This window comes from Onychostoma macrolepis, chromosome 17 (assembly GCF_012432095.1).
Source record: "Onychostoma macrolepis isolate SWU-2019 chromosome 17, ASM1243209v1, whole genome shotgun sequence".
NCBI lineage: Eukaryota > Metazoa > Chordata > Actinopteri > Cypriniformes > Cyprinidae > Onychostoma > Onychostoma macrolepis.
The window spans coordinates 27,120,840-27,126,519 of record NC_081171.1 but is presented as its reverse complement, the minus strand read 5'-3'; the positions used below and the strand labels follow the sequence as shown (position 1 = coordinate 27,126,519).

The 5,680-nt window shown below is 40.1% G+C and overlaps 1 long non-coding RNA gene across 1 annotated transcript; it reads left to right on the top strand.

Annotated features, from left to right (window-relative positions):
* The first annotated feature begins 218 nt into the window (after positions 1 to 218).
* LOC131523612 (uncharacterized) lies at positions 219 to 1,173 on the top strand. Its single transcript, XR_009266813.1, has 3 exons — positions 219 to 328; positions 432 to 487; positions 686 to 1,173. It is a non-coding gene; the product is annotated as an uncharacterized LOC131523612 (long non-coding RNA).
* The last annotated feature ends 4,507 nt before the right edge of the window (positions 1,174 to 5,680 follow it).

Sequence of the window (5,680 nt, the reverse complement as noted above, 5' to 3'; positions counted from 1 at the left end):
GTTTCTGACACATGCTTTGGCAGAAAAAAAAAAAAAAAAGTTAGTTAACATTAACATTCTTTTATTTGCAACATGAAGTATATTTATTTCTGATTTCCTGAACAATTTGGCTTCATTGTAATGAGGTTAATGATCTTTGAAAAACCATGATTATGAACATACAATTACTTTGTCTTGAGCTGATCAGCAATTTATTTTCTAATATATATTTCTCATTACAGATAAGAACAAAGATTAAATTGTAAGAAGGGTTGCTTATAAAAGCATACAGTAGCCTACATCTGAAACTGCTGAGGCTGGGAAGGTTTTTGACTATATTTCCGACCAGGTACATTGTTCTGTCATTCTTAAATAGAAAACAAATCATCAATCATCATTTGCCTTTTTTGTGTGTGTGCGTGTAAGAAATATTAACATTTGTTGTTTTTCAGATCAGCTGCTATAGAAGACAAAATTAAATCTGAGTGCAGAGACATGCAAAGGAATAGTAAGTATATTTTAATGTCGTATCACCTCTGTTATAGAGATTTTTGAATCAGGCCTAATGGAGGATGATTCAGTCAATCTTGGAAGAAAAACGTTAGCAATGTGTCCATTCCAGGTAGCTAATTTGTGCTTCTTTTCAGTCATTCATGTAAAAATCTGTTATCTAATTTTGTTTCTGTTTTGTTTTTGTTTTCTAAAGCTGCAAGACACTACTGACTAGGCTGTGCCCAGGTCTCCGGAACCTGTGACGACGCTCAGCTCCGTTGGCCCTTAGTCTGCGGCTTCGGATCCACCAGCTCTGTCTCCATCGGTCGGCCCCCAGATGTCGGCAGCCACACCATCTACATCTTGGCTCCTCGCTCCCTCGACTCCGCCGTGTGTTGTCAGCTCTGGGATGCTCTGGGTCTGTGGCATGTGCCAAACACCATCTAAGTCGCCAGGGCATCATCGTCATCCTCCCATCACCATCCCTACACCATCTCCTCGTCCACCTCCAAAACCCCTCCATCCCTCCCTATTCTGTTGCTTGAACTTTATCATCTTCAGTCTTTGCACACACATCTATTCACTTTACATGTTTTTTTTTTCTTCAGAAAATTGCATTGTAATTTTTATTTATTCATTGATGTAAAATTCTTTACTTTTCAGTAATACAGGTATAACTGAAATGTTCTACAAATGGATAAGATGGCTCTTCCATAGCATTTCAGTCTTTTTTTCATTTATGTTTGTTGTATAATGTTTTAAAATGTACTTGAGTATGTTTGTAGTAATACAAATATACTATAAACATACTTGTATTTCAAGTGCATTTTTAATACATTTAATAGTATGTTTTTTTGTTTTTCACCAAAGTATATATGCTGCTGTACTTTTTTTTATGTACTTTATGAATATTTGTAATGTACACAATATATAATACATTACAGTTTTCTAGATATCAAAATGTACGTGTATATACTGAAAAATATAATACTAATAAATATAATATAATATACTAGTAGTGTAATGCTAATGCATTTCTAATGAGCTGAAATACAAATTACACATTAAAACGATGCTTCAAATGTAACTTACCTGTAGTTCATGAAGCATTAAAAGTACATTTTATGGTTCCAATTTAACACAATTTCAATATATTAAATATATTACAAATAGATTAAAATTGAACTTAAACACATCTTGAGATACACTTAATATACTTAAAGTTGTTTCAAAATAATACATTTGATATGCACTTAGTATAGTATAATATAAATATATTAAGTGTGTCACAAATCACAATTTAAATATATTTCTTTTTCACCTGGGTACCCATATAAACTAACTGGAAGGAAACTTTGAAAGAGGACACCACTCATAACCCCAGTGACATGTCCATGCTCACACAGCCCAACAACTAGTGTCGATAAGGGATAAATGAAGCAACTCATCTTATGATCCTGTAGCTGTATGAAGGCCATATAATGTATGTCTGTGGGGATTGTTTGTATTGTATGTTGTCATATCATTTAAGTAAACAAGGCCGCTATATGAATTCTCACCTAAGACTATAGCACAAGAGACAATATAACATTCGGTGTATTGATATTTGTTTGTTCCTTCACCCCTTTAACTTGTTAAAAGTTTATTTTAAGATACTAAAAAGGAAGAAATATTAATACTTATCTGATCTGCATCCTAAACGAACAGTTTTGGGTGAAGGATATCTGTTGGCGAGTTGTTGAGCTCGTTTTATTGTATGTGATTAGCACAGGAGTCCCCCGTTACATAGCAAAATATATTGTTTAACAACTGATATTAATGTTTAATGGATAATTAATATATGCTGTTTATAATAAAATTTCATTATATAAAACACTGGAGTAGTGAGTACAATATGCCTGTTCTGCCACTATTTTGAGCTGTTTTGAATAACGTTGTGCTTTATGGTTTTGCATAGCGCTATTTTAATTATTTGTATTGATGGAGTAATAAGATGTTCTTATGGCCTGTTGTCCAGGTCAGGTTTTATGTTCCAGTTAAAAAGTTTGACATTGGACAACGATTCTCCCGTGATATGTGTTTGTACATGGAGAAGACATGCATGAAGAGAATTAAGGGAGCTGTTGTGAGTGAGAGGACCTAATGCTTTGCCTGGTAAGTGGTAACCAATTGACTATATGCACAGAGCGCTTTTTAGAACTTCCGCATAGTTTTAGTTTAGTTTATTTTTGCACAAGAGTAAAATTGATGCGAAAAAAATATAATCCATATACTGTGCAGGGAGAGGCAGAAAACCCAAAGGGCTTATTTAGAGCCTCCACCTAAACAATGGAGAAACAAAACAAAACAAAAAAAAACTCAGAAAACTAAAAGAAAAAGTTTGATTACAATAACAAGTATAAAAATACAAATGACTACAAATTAATTACAACATATGTCGAGAAAATAAAACCCAGAAATAATATACGCAAAAAAACAAACCATATATGGTACATAAAATAAATAAAAAAAGGCAATATAGATTATTGCAGAGCAGCATTTAAATGATCCTTTATACATCTTTTATAACAAGCCAGCTCGTAAACGTCCAGAAAAGCTGATTTAATGTGGTTTATATAGGTAGAGACTCTTGAGACCCTTACAGAAACCTCTCCTGCCTCTTTCTTGTCAGAAATCCAAAAAAATAAAAAATAAAAAATAATAATAATTGCAACATCGTAAATAATGATAGCATAACAATAATGATAGACGATGCCTTTAACATTAGGTAGCTAGAGATGCTATCTCCCAAATGACATCATAATGGTATTATTGATAATCAATAACTTATCTTCATAGTCATGAACACATTTTAAACACTTATAATATTTGCCTTCTCAACTCTATGGCTGTGCATTAAAATTCACTTTAAAGATAGACTTTTCATTCATGAAGATGACATGAAAAAAATGTGTCTCCTTGTGAAAAACAAAAATTTTATTAAATTATCATTATAACTAGTAGATGGCAGCAGAGGATCACTCATTAGCTCAGCTGCCATTTCAACTCCAAATTTGTGTGCTTTTATTGTACTGAAGTATAAAGTATAGCAAGTGCAGAATCACAAAGTCTCATGTCATTTTATGAATAAATAAATATGCCCGGACACCAACAGCATATAAGGGAGAATTATTTAAACTAGTTAACTACAAATGAAGTAAGTTCATTATTAATGGTATAACAATGAAATAATGCATTAAATATTTTGTAATATTTTTAGATTTAATTTAGTAACTAGATTTTTTAACTTTTTAACTGTAAAAGCTGCTAAATATATTCAGTCAACACAGACTTGTTACTGTTGTAGTTTTGCTACTCTAAATTTAGCCTGTATAGTGAACAACAGTCAAACTGGCATTCCAAGGACCAGTTTATGGCAGGGCCCCTCTCTAACTGCCGGTGTGGAGGGAGATGTGCCCCACTGTGATTGGATCTTGGTAAAGGAACATAAGAAGATGTTCAGAACCATCACATAAGATGCCAAGACAACTGCCAGACACCTCTAACAGGACAGGAAGGGAGACCTTCTGCATCCACGACCACCTAAGAGAGGACTTCTCATTGGACTACGGGCTGACCCTCACCATCACACCCAATCCTAAGGTTTAGGAAATGACTGCCATAAAATTCCTCCAGATCTCTGGATGCAACAGCAGTGGCCGAAACAAAGAAAGGCCACACAGATTTATCCAAATCCATTCATACCCATGTTTGGAGACCTTAAATGGATGCAAAATGCAAGGGATTCACTTCATCCTCAGATAAAGGACAGTTCCCTTTCAGTCGGTCACTCCGAGTCACGTCGGATGACCGACGAATTGGGATCTCGCCAGAGAGACCAATCCACTTCGAGTGTAACTAAACGAGCCAATGGACATTGGCATGCGATCATTGCATCCAGCTGCCGCTGATCACAGCGTGAGTATAAGAGGCAGCGGGTGCACCGCATTAATTCATCCTTTCGCTTCGGAGCCGAGCGGCGGTGAATTACTGCTGCTCTCCTTTCCTGAACGAGTGAGAAGACGAGCGAGCGAGTGCAGGCGTTACAGCGCAGTCACACTAGGAGTGTGTGGTGGCCAGCTCCCCTGCGTGCTTCAGCACTAATAAAGAGCAAATTTTCTCTAAAAGAGTAACACGGGTGATCGCGTCTTTTTAAAGATGTCTTATCACCCGTGCGTTTCTGGGTGTGGTCGTTTCCTGGCGCCTCAGGACGGTCACGATCGCTGCCTCACGTGTCTGGGCATTCAGCACGCTGAGGAAGCTTTCGTGGATGGTTCATGTTCTTCTTGTGGGGACATGACCATCTCGGAGTTGCACAATAGACTCCGTTATGTCAAACATGGCGGAGTCCCTCTGCCTCTGCCGCGATCCAGTGTTCGTTCCCGGGGCGGCGCTGGATCCAGTGGAGTCAGAGGTAATCTGAGGGTTACGGTGAGGGCTTCCCCAAGAGGAGTTCCTCACCCCTCAAGCACTCCGCAGCCGGTGGAGCTGCCGAAGGAGCGCGCTGGGCCCTCTGCTGGACAGAGTGCACCACGCGTTTCCTTTGGCGCCCCCTCTGACGACCAGATGTCGATCGCTGCATCGGAGGGCGAGTCCTCTCTCTCTCCGGGGATGACGACCCGGCTGCGTTGCCCCCTTCGGGTGTGGTAGCGTTGTCCGAGCCAGACCCAGAGATGACGGCTATGCTTTCCCGGGCCGCCGAGAATGTCGGGCTCGTGTGGAATCCTCCACCGCGTCCCGATCCTTCGAGGCTGGACGAGTGGTTTCTTCGGCGGGGGTCGCGCTGAGCGCTGGCGTTCTCAGCGCCCCCCTCCGGTGCCATTCTTCCCGGAAGTGCATGAGGAGCTCACAAGATCGTGGAGGGCACCTTTCACTGCCCGAAACAAATCTCCCCCCTCACCACCCTCGATGGTGGAGCCGCTTTGGGGTACGCGGGCATCCCCTCTGTGGAGCGGTCTGTGGCCATGCAACTATGTCCAACAGCCGCTACCACTCTGCGGGGTGACCCGTGTCTCCCCTCGCGGGCCTGTAAGTATTCGTCAGGTCTAACTGGCAGTGCTTATAGAGCCTGTGGGGAGGCGGCTTCTGCCCTTCACGCCATGGCCTTACTGCAGGTCCACCAGGCCAAAGCCCTGAAAGACCTGCACGAGGGTGGTCACGACCTGGCGGT